Here is a 25,364-nt window from a genome sequence, read left to right as displayed (position 1 = left end):
AAACCAATGAAATTCCCCCGTTATAGTTAGTTCAGATAACTATAACTCGCGCGACCGCCACTCTATCACAAGGATGATGTCATCAGTGATGTCATGAGTGATGCCACTGACCATGTCATGAGTGATGTAATATGTGACGTCATGAGCAGGATTGCGGGCGCGCGAGTTATAGTTATCTGAACTAACTATAACGGGGAATTTGATTGTTTTTTTACGAGTGAAATATCCACCTAACTATAACATGTGTGAAACCTATGGTTTTTTAAGTGAATTTATATATATATATATATATATATATATATATATATATATATATACTTATGAGTTCGTGTTATGTGCTCTTTATAATATTATTCGTATTTTGGTTTATGGATTGTATGGTGGGATGATTCACCTTACCTGCCGTCTCTGACCCTTTGATATTGCTTGCTATTCTGATTCAAGCATGTGAATCTATAAAAGATACAATACTGGAGAAGAAACAAGTTACTTACCTGTACACTGTGATTCTGCAGTATTGATATCTTTTATAGATTCACATGTGACCCTTCTTTCCCCCCTTTTCAGGTTCACCTTCCATAATTCTCTTATTCCTTCATGGTACTCCTGCTAGAAATCTGAAGATGTTTCTGTAAAGGTCTGGTGGAATCCAAGGGTTGATTCTTGAAGAGGAGAACCTGCAGAGGGGACAGAGTCTGTGCCACTTCGAGGTGACCAGGAGGCACAGAAGCCCAATGCCCACCATTGGCAGTAGCTCAGGAGAGTTGAGGAGGACCTTGTCGCTGCAGCTGTGGGGATCAGTCGATGCTGAGGAAGACCAGGAGCCATGCACAAACTATCCCATGTCGGATGTCGGTATCTAGGTGGTCGGTGTCTGGCGGGAGCCCCAACAAGCCTTGCTGGCCGCAACTGACATGTAGAACGAAAAGATGCAATTGTTTGGTACCAGTAAGGTCCATGGGACTCACTAAGTGTAGGAGAGTCAGAGCAGACCCAGAGCAAGTAGGAAAGCTGACAAAAGCAGAAGAAGACCCTCAAGAGGACCCACAGGCCGAAGGCACAGGAGTTATAAGAGGACCTCGCGTAGCTCAACACAAATGGAAGCCCAAGGTGCATAGGATGCAATAAGGACGCTGCTCTTTAAGGGATGAGGTGCTGCAGGCTGGAGCATCTTGTAGCCGGAAGATCTCTGGAGTGCAGAGCCAACAAGCCTTGGCAATGGCAAGTCATCGCAGTGCACAGGGATTTGGTCGAGGGATACTGTCCTCCAAATTGCAGGGAAGACAGGTCAGGCCTTTGAAGAGCCACAGACCCACCACCTGTTTTTGCTGAGCCTCGGGAAGTTCGTAGGACGACCGTATCAGCAGACCAGTCAGCTTCATTGCAGTGCCTGCAGATGCAGGGGAGTGAGTCCTTCACTCCAAGGGAAATTTCTTCAGATGCCCTTGATGCCCACAGGTCTTCAGGAGAACCTGAGCGAAGCTCAGAGACATACGAGGCAAAAGACTTGAAGAACAGCGAGACCAGGAGAAGCAGGAGTCTTCCTTGATGCAGTCTCGGTTCCAGCCAAAGTCTAACGCAGTTCAAGTGTTCTAATGGTCGAGGAGTGTCTTGGTTTCAGAGATGAGTCTTGTTTACGACGAACCAAAGGACTCACCCACAGGGGAGCCCTTAAGTACTCTTGGAAAAGGGTTGGAATGGCTCAGGGGTCCCTCCCAGAGGAGGGGCTGGAAAGAGGGAAGGATATCCCTCTGTCCTTTGTCCAGTTTCGTGCCAGAGTGGGAACCAAGGGTTCCTGAACTGCTCAAACCGGAGTATGTGAGGAGGGCACCAAATGTGCCTTTTAATGCTGTCTGGTGGCGATGTAAAGCGTCCCCAGCCCAATACAATAAGTCCTTTCTAGGAGGTGGTCACACCTCCCTGTGACAGGAAATGTATTATTCTACCTTCCTCTGCTCGAGCTCAGCTCAGCAGCAGGAGGGCAGAATTGTGTCTGTGGTTGGCAGCAACTCTAGCTTGCTGGCAGAGCCTGAAAGGCTGTTACCGGGAGTACAGATGGGGGGGGTCCCCTAAGGAGCCCCCCAGTACATTGGCTCATACTTCCAGCTCCAGAATCAGTGTTGGTGTATGGTTCCAACATGTTTGATACCAAACATGACCAGGTTCAGTCTAGCCATTATATAGTTAGACATCTCGTAATGACTGATGTCCACTACATACCTTAAAATAGCTGACTGCACTTACAAAGCTTGGAGAATCGACTGTGGGGAGTGTCGTGGTTATGCAGGGGCACCCTCATACTTGTAACTAAGCACCCTGCCCTCAGGACTGAAGGGCCTACCATAGGGATGACTTATAGGTTTTAAGTGCAGTGTAGATATACGGAAACATATCTTTTGTGAGAGGTGCAAGCACTGTCTCAAACAGGCTGTGAAGGCAGGCCTGTATTCCGAGTTTAAGTGGACTCCCATGGGTGGCACAATACATGCTGCAGCCCATGGGAGACCCATGGTGTACTTATGGCCTGGGTTCCTCAGTACCATATACTATGGACTTATAAGGGTGCACCAGTAGCCAATTGTGGATGTACTAATGCCAATTTAAGGGAGAATGCACAATTTCTGGGGTCCTGATTAACAGGATCCCAGCATACTACAGTCAAAACACACTGACACCAGGCAAAATGTGGGGGTAACCATGAAAGCAGATCCTTCTCTCCTACACAAAGCTCCTCGGTACCCAAGACTTTGTAAAGTTAGTTCCAAACAGAAGATGTATATTTTGGCCGAAAGCCAGAAATTATTTTCATGGCAACACATGATGACAAAATATTTATTTAAAAAAATATGGTGACTATTTCAGGACATAAAGATTTTTTGAATGATGGGCTGAAATAAATCTTCCTGGTAAACCAATCAATAATTTCCATTACCACAATGCATTGATTTAGTCAGAGACAAAATCTGTGGCCAGCACTAACAGGAGTACCTTTAACAGTTGTAACAACTGAGCAGGCTGATGTCTTTGATCGACTAGCTTGAGTTCATATAGTATCAGGGTATAAAAAAGGTCTCCTCATTACCTAATGCATGGGAATAGCAAATGTGTGGTGGTCTTAACTCCACTATGGAGAATCATAATACCATTTCATAATTTGTAATTGAAATGTAGAGGAGGGTAACCATATCTCGTTCAAATGGCAACCCATCTCTGATTTCAAGATCGGAATTTTGACAAATGTCCAAGGTTTCAAGACGTCTGAAGGATAAATAATCTTGCTTTTCTTGGTCAAAAAAGAAGACAAACAGCCCAAAACAGTTGGCCATGAAAAAGGGGTTGGGTTTCAGCATATGCATAATCAAGATCAAGATAGTGCTGGGGTAAGAAATTGGCCAACAAATTATTAGTCCCTAGAATATATGTAATATGAAAACCAAATTGAGAAAAACAATAAGCATCATCTTAAGAACATGCAGGTTTTTCTTTTTTTTAAAAAAATCTTATTAACTTTTTGCTCAATTGACCATTCGTAATAAACAGTTACCTTAATTTGCATTACAGTGGAAACACTCAGGGCTCCCAGAAGGATACATGGTCACCAATAAGATACATTGCAGCAGAAGAAATATACAACAATTACTTTGGATCTTCCGCAAAGCGGCTTCATTAGACAGTTCAGAGTCACATCTTCTTATAATTGTATACAGGATGCTGATCCGCTACAATACATCCCCCTCTGTATTTACACCATGGTGACCATATTTTGGTACACCCTCTGCCTTTTTATACAATTTCCTCGGCCCGTTGGCACCAATCAAGGTCACGTTTCCATTCTCTCAGCGAAGGTGGAGAGGGGGCTCCCCACCGCCTCGCAATGTTCCGTTTGTCGACCCCGGCTGCCAGGCAAAGCCAAATTCCTGTGTGTCTGGGCCAATTTGAGTCGCCTTTGATCATAAGGAGGAGCCATTTAGCATCCATCGGGACCTGTACCCTTGAGACTCTGGACAACACCTCCATCACCCCCTCCCAGTATCTGACTATCTCAGGGCACTCCCAAAGGATATGGAAGAAAGTACCCACCTGCTGGCACCCGCTGACAAAGCGCGCAGTCTGCGCTCTGCCGTGTTTAGGTGTGTGTGGGTAGTATGTACGATGCAGTATTTTAGTTTGTATTAATCTAAAGCGACACCGCACTGCAATCTCCCTAGGACACTGTATTGCATCCTGCCAATCTGTGTCGTCCAAGTTCCCTAGGTCATCTGTCCAGGCAGCTCTCAGGGCCACAAGGGGATCTGGCATATTGTTCATTAGCTTATTGTAGACGGCAGAGGTTGGCTTTTTGGTGATAGGGTCAAGGAGTAACCTATCCTCCAGAGGGGAGTAGTCCAGAAGAGGGGTACCCCGCTGGATGTGTCGCTGCAGGGCGTGTATAAGCCTGAGGTAGTGGTATTTTTGCGTCTGATGCAAGGTGTATTCCTGCTGCAAGGTTTCGAAGGTGAGTGGCGCCTCCCCCCTCCACACGTCTCCCAGGCAGTCGATCCCTATAAGAAGAACATGCAGGTTTTGATGATCTGTTCTTATTTTAGACTTGAATTTTGCTCCTAGTGGTGACATCATTCAGTACATGCCCCTTTATCTAACCAATAATTCCCTTTCCAAAGCTTATTAGTTGAGTTTTCAGAGGGTTAGAAACCAAGATAAAAAGAAAAATCAGTATTTCAGATTAAACATTTTTTTATTTACAAGAATAGCTCCTGTAACTCGATCAGAAGTCTAATTTTCTGCCCCGGATGGAGAAAAGTATTAGGAGGACACCTAATGGGGGCTGAGAGGGAAGAATTTTTCAGCATTTCAAACGAATAATGGCTTGATAGTCTCATTGAAACACAATTGTTTTCTTCACATGGTGAATAATGGACCCAGAGTAAGAGAAGATGTTTAATGAAGTTTCTATAAAAATTTTTGAAGGCAAGGAAACATTGTTTATCCAGTATTGGGGTATCTTTCATAGATTCACATGCCTGAATCATTCCCCGTCGCCGAGGCGGGAGTCCCACGCTAAAATACATAAGCAGTGCCTAAGTAAATAATAGTAGTAGGCTAAAAGAAAGTCAGAGGCCTAAAACTTAGTAGCCTATCTACATCATTATATGAAAAGAACTAAAAAATAGTTCTAGCCAATCAGCTACTAGCACCCTCTAGAACCCTCACAGCAGAGGCAGTTCTCCTCAGATTTTCTTAGCACAAGTGGGAAATAGGGATCCCAATAAAAGAACTGCCTCGCCAGGGAGGAGGGTGGGTGCATGTGAATCTATGAAAGATACCAATACTGGATAACTGTAGTTACAGGTAAGTAACTTGTTTTCTTATCCAGTATTGGGGTATCATTCATAGATTCACATGCCTGAATCAGAATAGCAAGCAGTAAGCCAAAACAGTGTCGTTTGCGGATGGTGCGGATGGTGGGAGACCGGATTCATAAATTCCCAAAACGCATCCAAAAAGGTTAGAATATTAACAAGCTAATAATGCTGTCAAACAAACAGAATGCAGCTTAAGAAACAGTATCTATGAAAAGCAAATTTAAAATATATATAAAGAAAAGCATAAAGTCAAAACCATAAATATAATACATATATATATATATAGATATATATATAAAACACATGAAACAGTGCAGTATAAATAAAAATGTAAATCTAACCTTAGTTAAAAAGATGTTGATGTACGGCTTGTCCTACAGCTGCATCCTCAAGCAGAGCAGATTACAGACAGTAGTGTTTCGTGAACGTGTGGACATTCTTCCATGTCGCAGCACGAAAGATGTTTTCCAAAATTACTCCGGCGAATAGCGCAGTAGAAGCTGCCATAGTTCTGGTAGAATGCGCCTTGACCTTTCTTTGTAAAGGTTTGTTGGCTTTGTCATGACAGAAATTAATTGTAGAAGCCAGCCATCTGGCTATTGTTGCCTTAGTTACAGCAGTCCCAAGTGTAGCTTGACCATAGGCTACGAACAATTGATTGGATCGCCTGATGTCTTTATTCTTTTGTAAATAGAACTTTAAACAACGTTTAACATCGAGTGAGTGTAATGATCGCTCCGCTGAAGTGGCTGGATCTGGAAAGAAAACTTTAAGCTTTACTGGCTCATTTAAGTGAAATTGAGACGGTACTTTAGGGATGAATTTGGGATTCGTCCAGAGAGTTATATAATCCTTAGAGAAATGTAAAAAAGGTTCTGAGATAGTGAAAGCTTGGATTTCGCTAACCCTTCGAGCCGATGTAAGAGCTTGTAAAATAGCAACCTTCCATGTGAGAAATGTAAGATCAGCTTTGTGTATAGGTTCAAATGGTCTTCTCATCAATTGAGCTAACACTGTGTTTCACTCCCACTCTGGAGGAGGTGCACGTATTGGACGAAAAACTCGAAAGAGTCCTTTCATAAATTGTTTGACTAGCGAAGAGGAACAGAGCGAAGGATTATTAGAACTTTTCCAGAATCTTGAAAGAGCAGCAAGACGAACTTTAATTGATGAAAACACAAGCCCAGCTTTGGCCAAGGATAATAAATAAGGCAGAATGTGTTCCACAGGAGCTTGTATAGGGTGGACATCATTCATCTCACACCAATGACAAAATCGCTTCCACTTTAAGCGATACGTTTTTAATGTACTCTGGGCGCGTGATTTAGCTAGAATTTCACAACAGTCCTGAGAAATGTTTAGATCTTTGAATTCTAAGTCAGGAGCCATGCGTGCAAGCGCAGCAACTGTGGATCTGGATGAAGTATTTGACCCCTCTCCCTTGTCGGGCTTCCCTACCGGCACCAGGAGTAGAGGTCGACTCGAAAGATGAACCAAAAAAGTCCAAAACATTTAGTCAAAAAGTGACTAAAGGGTATGCTCTTCCCGGATCTGCGCTTACTGGCGCGGAAAAAAGAAGAACTGAAGTCAGCGCGCGAAGGCGGCGTCTAAGTACTCCAACGTCATCCCGGCGATCACTACGCCGACGACGGACGCGGAGCCGCAGACGACGCCTAGCGACGCCCAAGGGTATTGCTGACGAAAAATCTTTCCGGATCCAGCCTGACGCCTGGGGATATTCTAAGGTAAGTAATCTAACTAACTAATGTTTCTTACAGATATATCGTTACCGAAGGTAATTAACTTGTTTGTTAAGCCTCATGCCTCATATGGTTCATCACAGATTTCGGACCATTAAAGGTGCCTGACACCATTGTTTCTTTCATGTCTCCAGAAGAGGAAACCTTGGCTATGAAAGTGAGACAAGTTCTATTGTAATTGTATTTATATAGTGCTTACTATCTCTAAAGGGGCGTTGATGCGCATAATGGTAGTAAGCACACTACTCCAGAAGCCAATGTTAGTGGTTAGTCCATTGATTATTAATTATTGTTAGTTATTGGTATAAGTCTTGTGCTCTCAGGAAACTGTCCCATTCATTACCTCCAGTTTCTTTGTAATAGAATCGGTATGTTAATAGCAGTTGAATGTGATTGTTAGTGTGAGTACATTTTAAATGGAATGAGTGGACAGGTTAGTGGAGATAAGATGTTATTAGATTGCAAGGAATGGTTATGCGGAAGAAGAGTTTCTGATTTATGAGTAGAGGTGTGGTCAGCTTGCAAAAATATAACAGAGGGTAGTTCAGACAGCATGTGACAGAATAGCCTACACTCAGAGACAGTCAGGCGTTCAGAGGATGGACGGTAAGGAGAGAGTCATTCAATAGAAAGGAAGGAGACCGCGCACAATCAATAGATCTAACTCTAGGTACATTTTTTCTGCAGGGTTTTAGGAATATAGTTGGACTAGGTTTTTTAAGATAGCAAACAATCCAAGGATGTAGAAAGAAGAGTTGATTATTGTCTCCTGTGGGCAAGCGTTACTACTTGTTGCATCTTTGGTTGTTCCGTTTGGCTATTGATGGTGTTGATCATTTAACTTTTTGATAGGTTGCATTAATAGCAAAGTTTATTCTCATTGTTAATAACTTTGTATTTATTTCGTACTAACATTTGGATCCATAGATGGATGACTTTGGGAATAACCAGGACGAGCCCATTCTTCTAAATTGTAAGTGATTCTCAGTGGCTCAAATCTTTGCAGGTATGGAATTCTGTAGTTTGACAGCATGAACAGAGAAAGCAGTGCCACTGATGGTTTTCTTCCTGTAAGTAGGAATTGTTAAATGCCATGCCTGCCTAGATCGTAGGTTCCTTGGTCAGGAGTTTTTGCGGATTTTTGATTGAAGGAATTTTGGTAATTTGCCATTTATTTCTCTGTGATTGATGCATAGTAGCTTCAAAGATGATCTTCGTGCAAGGAACTGAATCTGAGCCAAATTAAGCCTCAAGCCACTAGAGATGCTGGCGCCAAGGCAAAGATACTGTCAGAGAGTCTCCTATCACAACTGGCTAAGCCTTAGTAATCATAGCAAGACATCGGCCAAGGTCCAACTAAACTGTGTTTCAAGTTAAGAAATTGGGGTTTTCCCCTTGAAGACTTTTCCCTACTGCAGAGTCTGGGTGCACATGTTCCAGCGGTGGAAAGAGGTTGGAGTTGGACGACTGCATGGTGTTGGGGCCTAAGAGGGCCATCTCACCCCAGAGTGAGAGGGACTTCCTTTACCTCTTGTGTTTGCAATGAGCTGTTTCCTTGGACTTTGTCGTAGACTTTCCCGACTGCAGAAGCTCAACCAGAGCTTGGAGCGGGTATGAGCCCGCGACCAAGAGTGGGACTTTAATTGTGCTCGGTGACATGTATGCTCCCTCATGGCCTTCAGATGCATCAAGGAAAATTTGTTACATGACTTCATATCATGCTTGGATCCAAGACAATAAAGACCGATATCTAGCTGCAGATTGCTTACCTTAGAATATGCCCCAGGTGTCAAACTGGATCTAGAAACGTTTTGAGCAGTAACTCCCCCTGCTGGTGGGTTGCCTCCATTGAGTTGGGGGCGTCTGCCCGGTGCATATATAGACGCCACCCCAGCATGCTGACATCAGTGTTTTTCTTTCCACACCATCAGCACAGATCCAGAGAGAGCTACCTCTTTCCACTTATTATACAAATTTTTTCAATGTTTTGTCGAGCCTTTTTGAGACTTTATCTCCCACTGCGTTTAGGGATGTACCCCCAAAAAGCAGTGGAGTTTAAACCTTGTAGTTCCTGTAGGAGGCTGGCTCAGTATTAGTGCCCACCTATGGTGAGGCACTGGGCACTGAGTCCAGGCGACCCTTAGTGATAGTGCTTAGGTCCCTGAAAACCAAAGCTCTTAAGGGGTAGTTCTGGAGAGCAGCTAAGGCTAATTCAGGTGGGATTGTAAACCAAGTGCATATACCACTATATTTTCAGTCAATAAGATTTTCACACAAGAAAGGACCACACCAGGTGAATATAAAAATACTTTGTATTTATTAGTACTTACTAGACACTAACTAGGTATATGTCCTAACTGGAGATATCCACTACACACAAGAAATACTTTAGAAAGTGGCGAGTGCCATAGAAAAACACATACAACCCAAAGAGGGGGGGGGGGGGAGCCAAACCATATGCTAAAATAGTGGAATGTGAGTTATGTACCAAAACAGGACTAATACCCAAGGATGGAGGACCCCAGGAGAAACACAGAACCACCCCAGGTGAGTAGCCAGGGACCCCAAGGCGCCCGGGTGCAGAGTGGTTACACCGGGCCAAACGTCCATAGGATAACACAGGGTCAGTCGTGGTCGGAATTTTGCAGGTTTAGTACCCTTCCCAAAGGACACTGAAGGAACCACTTGGATCAAGGAAGGTTGGAGAGCCATCCCATCTGTGGATAGCCCTGGAACTAGGATACCTCCAACGGGAGGCCCAGGTGGATAGGGGTGAAGTGGACTCGGAAACTCCTATAGACACCAATGGAGGTTCATGGGAGATCAGCAGCTACAGCGTCTCGTGGACCATGCTATTGGAACAAGGATGTGGAATCCAGATGAGAAGAACCTGAAAACAGAGTGGACAGAGTCCAAACCCCTGGAGCTGACCAGGAGACACAGAAGCACAATACCAGCCCTTGTAGTAGGTTCTTGCTGTAGCACAGTGAGGTTGAAGCAGCAGCTATGGAGCCCAGGCGATGATGCAAGAGGCATCCACTAACTGTCCCTTACCAGTCAATGAGTGCAGCTAGGTCAGTGGCCGAGAGAACCACAACAAGCATTGACAAACTCAAACAACGGTTCGCAAGAGAAGATGCTGTGTTGCAGACCAGCAAGGTCTGTGGGACTAACCTAACAAAGGTAAGTCAGGCCGGCCCTCAGCATACAGGAGAGCCAACAGGAATTGATGGCGGTCCCTTTGGCAGCAGGCAAAGGGAGTCGCAGGGATGCCTCAACGGCACATAGGAGATGAAGGCCCACGATGCAGAGGATACAGGTAGGATGTCGTTCTTAGAGCTGTGCAGTGGTGGAAGGTGGGACTTCTTGGAGCTTGAAGATCTTTTGTGAGGTGAACCAACAAGCCTTGGTAACAACATACAGACCTGGTGCACAGGAACAACTGGATCAGTAAACCGGTTGTCGCTGTAGAGGTGCCTGGGCATACCAGAAAGTGACTCAGTCACTCCAAGGGACATTCCCTCTGGTTGGTATGCAGGATGAGTCCCTGGTTACTCTGAGGATGCACGCCCACAGAGTTGCAGAACTTGGAGAATCACAAGAACAAAGATGCATCTCAACGTTTCCCAGTGTAGCAGTCTTGTTGTAGGTCCTGACTTGAAGAACATATGGCTACAATGGTTCTGTCGGGGAAACACAATTGCTTTGGGATGTTGACAATATAAATACATTACATGTAAGATGTATCCATGATTCAGGAAGAGAAAAGAACAACACCCAAGCGAAAGTTTCAATCAGTTTTTTAAGAAGTAACAAATAAATTGGGCTACAATGGTACAATTGAAAGAATTGTGAAAGAGGGTGACATGTAGAAGTAAATACAGACAATACACTTAGTACACTTAGTATAACAAATAAAGGAATAGTTAGGAAAGTGCGATTTTTGGTAAAGTCCATATGATTGATCGCATACGCCTCCTGTTCATATGTGAATAGGCTTTTGAACTGAGACGTTGCGTAGACTCTTAGTATGCGTCGACGTTTCGACCCTATGTAAGGCGCAAAAAATTTTAATAAGCGTCGCGGCGGGTCTACTTCGGGACGGAGGAGTGTATGTAGCCTGCGGAGTAAAAGAACTTCTTTAAGGGTGTGTGCTAATGCGAACAAGTAATTAAATCAGTGTTCAGAAAGGTAATGATGCTTACCCTGCGCAAGAGTAATTAATCATTGCGCGTGTATTATGCTTCTTTTTCCAAAAAACGGGGTCGATTTATGTTTTACCTGTGGGGTAATAATATCAAATATCAATGAAGTGATAGCTATTTACAAGGACCGGACAAACTATGGGCTTTAACCAAGCTCAGACAAATAAATCAGGCTTTGTGCAAGTGCATATGTGGCTCAGTGTACAAATAAAGAAGCACCCCAGAAAAAGTTGCTCCGAACATGAGGAATTGTATTTCCCCGACAGAACCATTGTAGCCATATAATACAAATACCCAGGTTCTGAGGGACACAGGGTCACCCCATTATTTTTCATAACTGACTTGAAGAACAGCAGCGTTCTAGTGTCCACCAACAGCAGAGTCTTTGGACAGTCTTCAGACGACAGGCAGTCAGATCTAGAAGCTGTTGTCGGGACGAATCTAAGGATCCCCCCCCCTTAGGGGAGCCCTTAAGTAACCCTAAAAAGGGGAAGGACCTCTTCTCTGGTGACCCACCTATCAAAGGGGGTCTGGGAGGCTACTCAGCTGTCCTAGCCAGTCAGATGCTCCTAGGGTTCCAAAATTGAACATGGCGAAATCAAGTGGTCACCTGGAGGGGCTCTGAGCACCTCTCTAGGGAGGATCTGAACAAGGTGGTGGACACTGCCCTGTCCTATGGGTGGTTTCGGGCCAGAGTGGAAGCCAAGGGCTCCTGAACTGGGCAAAACTGGTTTATGCATGGAGGGTACCAAATGTGCCCTTCAATGCTGTCTAGTGGCGCTCGGAAGTGCCCCCTCTCTACCTAATTCTAAAGGAGAGGTGGTCAGCTTCCCCTGCCCGAGTGAAGCTCATCAGCAGGGGTGTAGATCACTATCTAGGGTCGGCAGCAGCACGTGCTGGCAGGCAGACCCTGTAAGGCTACCCAGGTAGGTCCTGGAGGGTCCAGTACATGGTATCATGCAACTAACACTGGAATTGGTGTAGTTGCTTGATTCCAACAGGTTTGATACCAAACATGACCAGGTTCGACTTGCCATTGCCTTATAATGGCTGTCCCACACTTACAAAGTCAGGAGAATGGAGACTGGGGTTTGTAGGAGTACCTCTACTCGTGCAGGGGTACCCACATACTTAGAACTGTGCACTCTGCCCTTGGACTGAAGGGATTATCTTAGGGGTGACTTAAAGGTTAAAAATGCAGCGACCGGGAAATAAGGGAAACTTTATATCCAAAGTGAATGAAAGGTGCAAGCACCATTTCACGCAGACTGCAATGGCAGCTCTGCAGACACAGTTTGCATGGGCTCCCATGAGGGGCATAATATATGCAGCAGCCAGTAGAAGAACCCTGGTGTACCAATGCCCTGGGTACCTCAGTACCCTATACTAGGGACTTATAACAGTACCCTTGTATGCCAATTGTGGGGTTTACCAAGTACTTACAGGAGAATTTAGATGAGAGAATACTGCCACTGGGGTCCTGGTTAGAAGGATTCCAGTGAACTACAGTCAAAACACACTGACACCAGAGAAAAAGTAGGAGTATCTCTGCCAGAAAGATCCTACTTTCCTACAGTTCCTGTCACAGACAGATGTCTATCACAGACCCCCACCAGCTTTGTCTCTAGCGCCTGGAGCCGGACCACAGCTCTAAGGTCTGTGAGAACTGCTGGGACATGTAACCCAAAGCACTGAGGGAGCGATTCCTGAAGCTCCTGGTAGCCTGATGCTGGTCACCTCCACAATGGTCTAGGTCTCAGTCGCAAGGAAGGTCCTGGGACAGCTTTTAAATATTTCCTGCAGTGTATGCTCCTTGAGGTTTCTGAGAAGGATTTTGGCCTCCATCTGGGAAAATGTGGGAATAGCCTCCACAGGTCGTATAAGAGGTAGGAGGGCGTGAGGGAGTTGCAGATACCTAAAGAACTGTGTACAGTGCATGTCATACATCTCTTGCAGGGCCTGAAAGGACTTGAGCATCCCATTATGCAGCACATCCCCCAACATTGAAATGCCTACAACGTCCCAGGCCACCAATCCCCTCAGGACAGTCACCTACGTAAGTCTGGTACCCTGCCGTAATATGAAACGATCAGCCTGCCCCACGGTCTTCATGGCGGCATTCCATATCCCCAACAGCATGCGGGTGGCAGTAGGAAGAGCCACAGAAACCCTCCATCCATATAGCAAGTGAGGAAGGTCCTGACCATTCAATAAACAGCCCTTCACCACGTATGCAGGGCCCAAAGTCCTCAAACCACCACTCATTGACAACCAGCGGATGCACCACCCAGTAGTACAGGAGCATGTCTGGGGTGGCTATCCCCCCATCGACATCCGGTTTACAACATTTCGGCAAAGTGATGCAGGGTACATCGCACATCCCGCATAGCAACAGTCGGATTTGTTCATTAACCTTACTGAAATGGAAAAAAGTTTTATCGATCGGGAATGCATGGTTTTGCAGTTGAAAGAGCAGACGCGGGAGGACCACCGTTTTAAAAATAGCTGAGCGCCACAAAAGGGAAAGGGGAAGAGTGGACCAGAACTTGACGTCCCATCCAAGGGCAACTAACTGAGGTGTCAGGTTCCATTCAAAGGAGCAGGTTGCATCGCCGGTGACAAAGACCGCGAAGTATTTAAAGCCAAGAGGGAGGATCGGTATCCCGGCAGCACACAGCATTTCCACTGGATGAGGAGCAATGGGATAAATAGCCAAATTTTGGGGATTCATCCGAAGACCGGAGTAGGATCCAAAGGCGTTCAGGACCAAAACCCGAAGATCATCCAAAAATAAAAGGACATCATTGGCGTACAACAAAATTCTGTCGCCAACCCTCTCAGACCACTGAAAGCCACTGATAAGTGCATCAACCCTCACCAATGCAGCCAGAGGTTCAATTGCCAATGCAAAAAGTAAAGGTGACACGGGACAACCTTGAATGGTGCCCCTTTAATCCGGAAATCACTCCGACACTACTCCTCCAACCCGCACCCTTGCTAGCAAGTTGGAATAAAGAAGGCACAATTAACTCACAAACCTCAGACCAAACCCCAATTGAGTAAGGAGGGTGTACAAGAACGTCCAGTCAGCTGAATCGAATGCCTTCTGAAAGTCGATGGAAAGAGGGACTCTATGACCACAGGAGGCCCCATTCTTGGTAATAGCATTATGAACCCATCGTAGAGTATGCCGGGTGGCCCAATTGGGCATGAACCTGGACTGGTCGAGGTGTAAAAGGCATGTAATTACTCCAGTGAAATGGGCAGCCAGCATCTTAGCCCATATTTTTACTTCTGAGTTCAGAAGCAAGATTGGTTGGATGTCCCTGCAATGTGTACCTTCTGTACCGGGCTTTGGGATCACCAGAATCACTGCCATCCACCAATCAGGGGGCAATTCGCCCCTCTCCAAGGCCTCTCAGAAAGTCTTAAATAGTAACGGGCCAGTCTGTGGCCACACCAGGCACCAGAACTCAGCTGGGAAACTATTGGGACTCTGCGCTTTATGAACCTGCAGCTGAGCCACTGTCACACACAGCTTGTCACATGTAGCAAATGCCTCCAATGACTCCAGCTCTTCAGTGGCCAAGCGAGGTATCAGTAGATCCAATATGAATTGAGGTAGATCAGCACAAGGAGTCTGCACCAGTCAACTGTCAGTAGTAAGCTGCAAAGGCGCTCGCAGTGGACTCACTCCCAGTCACCCAGGAACTATTTTCTGCCAACAAATAAGCTACTGACGCTCCTGCCTGCCTGGAGATGCACAGCCAGTGCAGCATCTTACTGGCTTCACACCCCATTGATAGACCCTACTGCATTTGGCCATCCAAGCCACCCTGTGTAAGCTCCTGATGGAGCAAAGTATGGGTAGATAGTGAGTCCCGTAGGAGGGATTCCTGCTGTGACATTGTGTACTGGCTTTCTAAAACTACTCTCACTCTCTCTGGCCAAAGTGTAATGTGGGAAGATACAGAACCCCCATTGTCCACGAGGAATTGCTGGCATGTGTTTTGGCACAGCTCCCTGAAATCATCCTTTTGGAGGTACTAGCTGTTCAGGCTCCATAGCGTTCCCATCCCTCAAACCCTCAGATCCACCACTTCCAGCAACTGATCGGAGAGACCCCCGGCCAGTAACCGTACATCTATGACCCAATGGCTCTCCCGGCCCTACAATGCACCACATCTTTGGGCAGGCCAACCCCACTGGCGTGCCTTTGGACCCTGTGGTTTCAGCAAGTGCCCCTTCAGAGCCAGTCAGGGCCCCTGGATCCGGAATTACTTTGATCGTGAGACCAAAACCTTTCCTGGACCCCGTACCAGCGACGTCTTTCCTGGCACTGCTGACACCATCATCATACCTGACTCCAATACGGAGCCAGATCTTCTTCATCCGATGACTCCAGTGCCGGCCAGTACTCATCCTTTATTCTGAGTCGGACCAGAGCCTGCTTATTTCGACAGACCCGGGTAGGAGTATGATAGAGGAGGATCTGAGGATCCTTATGTCTACCTCAACCCCCTAGATGAGCTCAAAAACAACTTATATGAGGAATTTGTGAATGCCAGTGGTCTGGACACCTCTCCAGACACTGGCTTAGTCTCTCGTCTTAGTGTGGCTATGGAAGAAGTGGCTTCCATTGCAGTGGTGGAGAGGAGGGTTGCTGAGGTCCTGGACCTTACGATGCCCTCGGTGGCAGTCAAGACAAATGTCTTGACAGAGGTACTTCAGCTGGGAGTCGCCCCCACAGAAACTCTCCTCCCTTTTAAGAAGCCCTCACAGGTATCTGCTCGGGCGTGTGCCAATCCCTGCACTGGGAATCATGTGCATAAAACAATTGCCCGTTGCCATCACTCTGCTCCATGGAGCCCAGCTTTCCTTACCCAGCATCTCAGAGTCTGGTTGTCCGGCCCTCCACTTTAAAAATTAACCATGGTGCGTTCCCTACTAGACCACCGGTTAGGAAATCCAAGAGGCTGGATACTGTTGACGAGGGGATGTTCTTTTCTACCAGCCTTGCAATGCTGTCAGTGAACACTGCATGCTTCTTGGGCCGATACACCCTCACCGTTTGGGGTTTGGTTGTGCAAGTTGTGCCAGTGGTCTTGGAGCAGGCCTGAGACATACTGACCCAGGCTATTGCCGATGACAGACATGCCGCAAATGTCACAGTTCGCTGTGAACTGGATATGACTGACTCGCTGGGCAGAGCAATTGTGTCGTCAGTAACACTGAGATGCCGTGCCTGGCTAAGACCTACTGCCTTTTTGGGAGATGTCTAGCATCCCTTGTGGACATACCATTTGATGGTACCCGCCTCTTTAGAGATAAGCAAGATTCTGCACTGAAGCTCATTAAGGACGACCAGGACACTGCCCGGTTGCTGGGCCTCTCCAAGGTGCCATGTTAACCGCATTTCACCTTTTGCCCCTTCCATGGATACAGTAGGGGCTACCAGTCACGTCCATTCCCGCTCAGCTACCAAGGTCAACAGGCTGCACAGTCCTTTTGTGCCCACGGCTCCCACAAGCCTTGTGGGACACACAGCTATAGGTCTACCCAGTCTGCCAGCCTCCCTCCGGCAGCCGCAAAGTCGCTTTAATTTGCCCTCTTACCAACACTGGCACCCAGCTCATCTGTGGAGGTCAGAAGGTTCCAGTCTTGACTAGCTGTTCGAGGCGGGCTCGCCCCAGGCAATAGTCTCCCACTTCCAGACTACGGCAGACCTTTGGCATTCACTGGGGTTCACTATGAACGTGCTGAAATCACTCCTTCTCAGACGCTCCCTTCCATCAGAGCCTTTCTAGATACAGTGCAGCTTATGCCCTGTCCTCTGTACCGATGAACCTAGGATATTCAGGCTATGATTCCCATGTTTCAGCCTCTATCCTGGATTTTGGTGAGACTGACTCTGAGACTGCTGAGTCAGTTGGAGAACAGGGGATTCTGGTCTCCGGTGGGCTCTTGGCTCCACATCAACCTTTTGGAGTTGAGAGCGATCCGACTGGCATCAAAAACCTTCTTCCTTTCATCAACGGAAGGCTGGTTCAGTTGTTTACTGACAGCAACACTGCCATGTCGTATTGCAACAAACAGGGCAGAATGGGATTCATGGACCCTTTGCCAAGAGGTTCTGCGTCTCTGGACATTGCTGGAATGTCAGGACACATTTCTGGTGGTTCAAATCTGGGAAGCCTCTCTGAACTCCAAAGCAGATGAACTCAGCCGTCGATGCTTAGCGGATCTTGAATTGTGTCTCCATACAGAGGTGGTTCAAGGTCTCTTTGAAGTTTGGAGAGAACCTTGGTTAGTTCTGTTCACCATAGCCGAGAATGCCCAATGTCAACACTTTTGAGTGCTGAGGTTTCCAAGATGCCTCTCGCTGCTGAGTCAGTTGGAGAACAGGGGATTCTGGTCTCCGGTGGGCTCTTGGCTCCACATCAACCTTTTGGAGTTGAGAGCGATCCGACTGGCATCGAAAACCTTCTTCCTTTCATCAACGGAAGGCTGGTTCAGTTGTTTACTGACTGCAACACTGCCATGTCGTATTGCAACAAACAGGGCAGAATGGGATTCATGGACCCTTTGCCAAGAGGCTCTGCGTCTCTGGACATTGCTGGAATGTCAGGACACATTTCTGGTGGTTCAAATCTGGGGAGCCTCTCTGAACTCCAAAGCAGATGAACTCAGCTGTCGATGCTTAGCGGATCTTGAATTATGTCTCCATACAGAGGTGGTTCAAGGTCTCTTTGAAGTTTGGAGAGAACCTTGGTTAGTTCTGTTCACCATAGCCGAGAATGCCCAATGTCAACACTTTTGAGTGCTGAGGTTTCCAAGACGACTCTCGCTGTGAGACCCTTTAAATCTCAAGTGAACCTCAGGCCTCCAGTACACCTTCCCACCGAAACCACTCCTGACCAGAGTTCTCAAGAATATCAGGAACTACCATGCCAAAGTCATTCTTGTAGCACAGGATTGGGCCCATATAATATGGTATCTAGAACTCCTGAGCATGAGCATTGGTTCCCCGATCAGGCTGTCCTTCGGGAGGATTTACAGATGCCCCAACAGCGCAGGGTCCTACACCCACACACGCACATTCTCAACCTTCATGCATGGAGATTGAGCAGCAACAATGGACAGTTTTCAACCTTCGTGCAGAAGTCTTTGGTGTCATTTTGGCAGCCAGGCTTCCCTCAACCAAGATAGTATATGCCTGCCACTGGGAAAAATGTGTGTGTTATTGAGCTATACAAAAAGGGATGGATGGACTGCTTGAATTAATCTCAACCACTGGCAATTACTTGGAACCGCATCCCAGTCCATCGTTCTTACCAGTGTCTGAGAAGAATTCGAGAATTCCATCCATCACTTTTTTGTATACTTCATTGTTTCGCCTGAAGTGAGTCCGTTAGGCCCTGATGTGGGTTCTGTGCACAGTGTGCCACTGGAACCAAGCTATACTTGACTGACGAGCCCTCATAAGGGCAAAACTGGTTTTTGGATTGCTTGTGTTAGGAAGGGCCTGACCTGGCAGTTCGGGCTAGACTCTTCCCATTGATGCATTGCCCAGACTGATTTGCATATGGCTGAGTCGAAACTGAAGTGGCTTGGTTTGCAAAATAACAATGGACTGGAATGCGGCCCGATGAATTACCAGTGGCTGAGAGTTATGCAAATATGCCATCCATCACTTGTTTGTATTCATCAGTGTGTGTCCTAAGTGGAACGGGTATTCCCAGATGTAGGTCCCATGCACACTGTACCACTGGTACCATTCTATAACCGACTGATGATTCATAATAAGGGTGAAACCAATTTTGGGTTGCTCATGTTTCCAGTTCAGGGAGGTCCTGGTCTGGAAATTCGGGCTCGACTGTTCCCATTGGAGCAGGGTCAAGACTGATTTGCGTATGGTTGGGTCCAAACTAAGGTGGCATAGTGTTCACAATAATGATGGACTGGGATGAGGCCCAAGTAATTACCAGTGGCTGAGTTTTATTTAAGCATTCCATCCATCACTTTTTTGTATACTAAAGTATGTCGCCTTACGTATGACTGGTATGCCCAGAAGTGGGTCCCGTCACACTGCGCCACTGGAACCATGCTATACTTGAATGTTCAGCCCTAATAAGGATGAAACCGTTCTATGGGTTTCTAGTATTCTGGTTAAGAGAGGGACTGGTAGTTCTAGCTGGACTGTTCCCATTGGAGCATGGCCAGGACTGATTTGCATATGGCTGGGTCCAAACTGAGGTGTCATGGTGTGCAAAATAACAGTGGATTGGGATGCATCCTGAGAAATTACCAGTGGCTGTGATTAATTCAAGCATTCAATCCATCACGGGTTTATGTACTTTATTATATTCTTTATGGCACAACCACTTTGCAAGTATTTTTGACTGCTATTCTTTTGTTTTTCATCTTTTATTCACCTCAGCTGCTCATAAAGATGTCTTAATTTTTATGCAGTGTCCCTCTGTGGTAAAAGGAAAGCGGAGATGGATCTCCAAACCTTGTTTGTAGTTTGTGACTCAGATTCACAAGGCATTACATTTGAACATGGGTACACTTGCTACATGTACGCTGTTAAGAACTGAGGTAAAAGACATCATTGATTCTACATCGATGAATTCCCCTGAAGCTAAAATACTATTCTCGCAGAGAAAAACACAAAAAGTCAACAAAACATTAGATTCCACATCATTGGACTGCACTCTCCTTCAAAAACACTCCTGTTCTTGTCATTGTCTTCTTTGGTGTTGGTTCTTACTGTGTTCCCATAATACTCTTGAGATCTACTCCTTCAGTGGGAACATGTGGCTATTCACCATTATTTTTGTAGGACTTGCATATTGGTTAACATAGTCAGTCATACTGTTTGTCATGTCCGTGCCTCACTGTATGTGCAGAATGCTTATTTTTGTTTCTCCCTGTGGGATAGTGGTGCTGAAATTCCCAGCTTCTTTTTGATGTAGAGATCGTGGGTTTATTTGTTCCTTTAAGGTTTGATTGAATGATCTTTATTGCAAATATTAATTAAAATCATAGCAAGAGAACATATGAACCGCATGGATCAACAAATAAAATACAAAAGAAAGCTCAATGTTAACATTCTGAGTCTAAATGGTTATGTGGCAGAAGGTAAAGGTACAGCCATGCCATCAAAAGGACCAAAAGTGCAATTGTGCCATCAAATACATATAATTAATTAATGAAAAACTCAATGCTAACATTCAGAGTCTTTATGGTCTAAAAATGACTATGTAGCAAAAAGATCAAAAGTGCAATTATGCCGTCATATGCATAACTTTCATTAAAAGAGACCATCACTGATAAAGTTAGTTATCTTATCTAAATAGGACCAGATGCAGAAAGTGCAATTGTGGCATTGCATATATAAGCTATCTTAATAAAATCAGCATCAGCAAAAATGATTGTCGCAGACGGGATCAAAAGTAAATCATGCCATCAAAAGAACCGAAAGTGCAATCGTGCCGTCAGATGTACAAGATTCATTAACGAAAAACTCAATGCTCAAGTTCTAAGTCTTAATGGACTTAAGTGGTTATTTATCAAAATGACCAAAAGTGCAATCGTGCCATCAGATACATGAAATTAATTAAAAGGACCATCACAGATAAAATGCATTACCTTATCTAAATAGAACAGAATGCAGAAAGGTCAATCGTAGCATTACATATATAATCAATCATAATAAAATCGGCATCTGCAAACATTATTATTACAGAGAAGTCCAAAAATTCAAATAAGTAAAATTCATTCAAATGATCGTGATAATTAGAAATCAAGGAAACAAACTATCCATAAGGCATTATCGCACATTATTATTACATTTTGTTCTAGATAAACCGAGGTATGTCTATAATGATAGCACCGACTCTCATGCACTATCTCCAGAATCCCATTTTAAATAATCGTATTCTCTTCTCGTTTTTGCATCTGATTTCATGATTTCCCCCACTACTAAGATGTCTTATTGATGTGTACAGCACCATGTAAGTGTATAATAAATACATTCTAATTATTCTTGAAGATTCCTTACTTGCTCAAGCTTTCTTACTAATAGTTAAAGTGAAGAAAATGTTATCAGTTTCACAGTAACAATATTTTACTACATTGTCTCCTAGCTTTCTTTTCACTTCATACGCTCTTCAGCTTGTAGTTCATCTGTCCAAAGAGATATCTTATACAGATGGGCCTATTTGTTAGCTGCCTTTGATACGGTTGGCCTGCCCATCCTCTTCTGCGCCATAATGTCTTGAATGGGATGGGGTTTAATGGCAGTGTCTGCTTCCAGTTAACCCCTACCTGTGAAAGCAACACCATTTGGTTCTAATGGGCTCTTGCAAATCCTTCTAGTACCCCAATAATCCAGATTGTGCCATGTCATCTTCATCAAACATGACAACATGATTGACCTTCTTGAAAAAAGGATGGGACTATCCAGTCCTGTTTTAAACTGGTTTTCTTTGTTTCTTCATCAAAGGTGAAGGTCAAGGGTCAAAGTCAATCAAACCCTATCTGACATTACACCGCTCTTACCCACGTTATTTATCTTGTTCATGTAACCTCTTACAGAATTTTTGAAGCTCTCATTACCACGTGTGCTGCTGTTACACAATTGTATTTGAAAATCTCCTCACGCGATTATATCAAAGCGCTCAACTGCACCTTATTGAAAACCCAACAATGGCTGACCCGTATCACCTCATACTTAACACCCTCAAAACTGACTTCCTTTTGATCGCCCCTCACAATCACTTTTCCCCCATAGAAGAATGGCTCGAACATCTCACAGCTCTCAACTGCTTCCCCCACATTATTGACTCGATCAAATCAAAATCAAATCAAAAAACCTCTATTCGGTCGTAAGAACAATAGACCATAAAGTACATATAAATATTGCTCATAACTATGAACACACATAGAAGTTTAAAACAATTGTATAATAAGGAATACTTAAAAGTACTTAAAAAACTGTTGAGGTACGAGACAAATACATCAGATATCCAAGCGAGCTGAGCAGCATGACCCTAAAATTACAAAGGAATAATGCACATAGCTATAAACACACAAGGAGAAATAAAATGAGCAAAAGCTAAAGTGTTTGGCGAGATGTACAGGGGGCATTCAGGATTCAAGAGTGATATATCCGAAAATACATCACACATCGGAAATGTAAAAAGGGAACCTAAGATGCGAAAGCAGAATTAGGATACAAGGTTACAGTACACTATTACAGAATAAGGGATAAAACCGCATTTAAAGCACCAAGACAGGGGGATAAAAAAGAGGGCAAAAAATATCAGATAGGTTTTTGAGTCTCTAGGGATAACATTAGACAAATACCTGATTATACAGGATCATATCAGTGCAAACACTAGGACAGCCAATTACCAATTGAACACACTAAGGAAAATCAAACCCTTCCTCCTCGCTGATGACTTTCACTTAGCAGTGCAATCCTTAGTCATCTCCCGATTAGATTACAGGAGCACTACTCTTGCTAGGTTACCCAAAGTAAAGCTGGTTCCGTTAAAGGACACATTGAACTCAGCTGCTAGGCTTTTAACAGGATCCAGAAGAATCAACCATATTACACCAGACCTAAAACGCCATAAAGCAAGAATGCAACTGAATATTGCTTGCATAACTCACAGGGCCCTTCACCATAACACTCATATCTACCTGGCCAACACTCGAACTCTGCTCCTTAAGAAGGACTTACTCCTTACTGTTGAAGCTGCAGAAGTTCAACAAAAACAAAACTTACAACCGCTCGTTCTCTGGCCTTTCCTCAAGAGTATGGAACGCTTTACCTCCTGAAACCAGGACAACCCCCTTGACTACCTCTGCATAAAAGAAATAAAGCTTTTGATGCATAGATTCCTTCACTAGTAGTCCTGAAGTTTCTCACTTTGTCTTTTTCTGCTGGACTCCTCCGGATCTTAGATCTGCCGTGCTGAATGATATACTGTCTTTGTTTTGCTCCTTGTTTTTTCCTTCTTCACTGATATTTGCTCTTTCCTTTTCCTTGCATTTATGACTTGAGTGCTCTGATACCCGGACTGGTCATGTTCACACTATAAATGAAACACCTCAAATAAATAAATCCTCTGCATGGAACCCCTTTCAACTTGATTCACCAATAACTGCAACAAAATCTATTACTATACTGATGACATGCAACTCTACATTAATGTCTCCTCCGCTCTAAACATCCAGTGCCTTAAACAATGCCTACACCTCATCCAGAACTGGACGCCCAGCACTTACCTGACACTTAACCCCGTCAAAGCCTAATTCATCCTATTCAGCAAGAACAACAAGCAACAACTAGTCCAAACCAGGCTCCACAACATTATCCTGGCAGGATTGAATGCTGAACTTTCCCCCAACGCCAGGTCCCTCTGATTCACTCCTGACACCAGCCTCACCCTCGAGAAACACAAAGCCAGGATGAGTGAAAGTGAAACTCCTCCGTTCAGAAAGCAACTTCAGAACAGCTGTTTAAACCCTCATACTCTTGCATCTGGATGGCGGCAATGCCCTCCTCTTCAACCACCGAGACTGCACATTGTTTCACCTAAAGGCATCCCAAATACCTTACACACCTCATGAAGAGACTGAAGAAATACAATCACATCTCGGGAACTGCATCAACTCCACTTCCTACACTAACTTCAAGACCAGATCGATAGGGGTGCATCACGAATCTTCACCCCCATCCCCAATCTGGTTGACAAGCTCACTACCTCCAGCAGCTGGCTGGCTCATCTGCAGATGGGACACAGTCAGACTGGAGATAAATTAATGCAAGAAAGAAAATTAACAGGAGACAGGCCATCTACAAACACAGCATCTTGAACCCCTTCCCCATATCCACCTACTCTTCAGTTTAGGAAAGAGAACAACATGACATAATAAAGGATCCTCTTTCCCTATAAGAAACTAACCCTCTCCCACCAAGAGCTACTGTGTGAATGTATCACTACCTTTACCCTGTGCAACATTCTGTGCGTTGTGGCTAGGTGTATTTTTTTTTACAAGTATTACACACACACACATACATTTCTCATTCTTTGCAATGGGTAAAAAATCATGCACGGGAGAAGGCAAAGAATGCACTGGTTCCAAACGTATCAAAGGATATGGCATGCCTAGTTGTCATACAACTACCTTAAAATGTTCCTACCTTGGTCAAATCTTCTTTTTGGGCCTGATGGTTATCTATGATGTAAATGCTTTGTTGTCAGATTCTGCGGGAAGAAGCTAGATCCAGGTGGAGACAGTGAGTTCACTGCCTTGTGCAACCCCTTAGCTCATACACTGCTTTTGGTTGCTGATCTAGAATTATGTTTGTATTCATAAAGTTTATTGTGAAGTTATTTGCAGTTTGTAGGTAATTTAGGGATTTAGAACTGCAATAATATCTTATAATGCCAGCGCGACCGCTGCTGATAATTGTACAGCTGATTAAATGTAATCTCAGACTCTCAGTATAATTCTGAGGTCAGATTGGTAGGATAAATTGCCTTCAGTCTGATGTTGAAATGCTTCTTTCAACACAGCCTTCCGACACCACAATAGTGTATGTTATCCCCTTGCTTTTCGTCTTACATGCTCTTTTCAGATATGTACAAACACATGGGATTAAAGTGTAATTTCCAAGGTGAGCAAACGTGAGAGCCTGCGTTATGAACTAGCCGTACACAAACTGATCGATGTTCACGACTTTTTTCACGAGTTGGGTAGTTAAGCAAAATATGCATTTTATTCGACACTCCTCAGTTTTCTGAGAGAGAGAGAAAGGTACATGCAAATGAGATGAGAACCCCTAGAGTCCTAACTTTGTGATTAGTTCTAATCATTTGCAATGCACTTCTCTAAAGTTATGCCTAAATGAACAAGCTGTAAGTGGTGCAGAAGTTATTGGAAGCTGCATGGCGCATTCAGGTTTGGTCTGTGTGCAGGAAAAAAGAAACCAAGTTTAATAGAATTTCATAAACTGG

At 44.7% G+C, this 25,364-nt stretch overlaps 1 protein-coding gene across 3 annotated transcripts in view; it reads left to right on the top strand.

Moving 5' to 3' along the window:
* Positions 1 to 25,364, top strand: part of CPLANE1 (ciliogenesis and planar polarity effector complex subunit 1) — a 2,680,747-nt gene that overhangs the window by 1,767,147 nt on the left and 888,236 nt on the right. The gene's annotated exons all lie outside the window — the stretch shown is intronic.

This window comes from Triturus cristatus, chromosome 2_1, assembly GCF_964204655.1.
Source record: "Triturus cristatus chromosome 2_1, aTriCri1.1, whole genome shotgun sequence".
Taxonomy (NCBI): domain Eukaryota; kingdom Metazoa; phylum Chordata; class Amphibia; order Caudata; family Salamandridae; genus Triturus; species Triturus cristatus.
The sequence above is the reverse complement of the archived record's forward strand: the minus strand, read 5'-3'. Positions and strand labels throughout refer to the sequence as shown.